This window comes from Triticum dicoccoides, chromosome 6B (assembly GCF_002162155.2).
Source record: "Triticum dicoccoides isolate Atlit2015 ecotype Zavitan chromosome 6B, WEW_v2.0, whole genome shotgun sequence".
Classification (NCBI taxonomy): domain Eukaryota; kingdom Viridiplantae; phylum Streptophyta; class Magnoliopsida; order Poales; family Poaceae; genus Triticum; species Triticum dicoccoides.
Window position 1 is genome coordinate 609,860,930 of NC_041391.1, and position 679 is coordinate 609,861,608.

Genomic DNA, 679 nt, shown 5'->3' on the forward strand with positions numbered 1-679 from the left:
TGCAATAAAGGGGTTTTCAATCCCTTCACGGCCGCTTGCGAAAGTGAGATCTAATAAAGATTGTATGATAAGATAAATATATTTTTGGTATTTTGTAATATAGATGCAAAAAGTAAAGATGCAAATAAAGGTAGATTGAAAGCAAATATGATAAGAGATAGACCCGGGGGCCATAGGTTTCACTAGAGGCTTCTCTCAAGATAGCATAAGTATTACGGTGGGTGAACAAATTACTGTCGAGCAATTGATAGAAAAGCGCATAGTTATGAGATTATCTAGGCATGATCATGTATATAGGCATCACGTCCATAACAAGTAGACCGACTCCTTCCTGCATCTACTACTATTACTCCACACGTCGACCGACTCCTGCCTGCATCTAGAGTATTAAAGAACAGAGTAACGCATTAAGCAAGATGACATGATGTAGAGGGATAAACACATGCAATATGATATAAACCCCATCTTGTTATCCTCGATGGCAACAATACAATACGTGTCTTGCAACCCTTTCTGTCACTTGGTAAGAACACCGCAAGATTGAACCCAAATCTAAGCACTTCTCCCATGGCAAGAAAGACCAATCTAGTAGGCCAAACCAAACTGATAATTCGAGGAGACTTGCAAAGATAACTCAATCATACATAAAAGAATTCAGAGAAGATTCAAATATTATTCA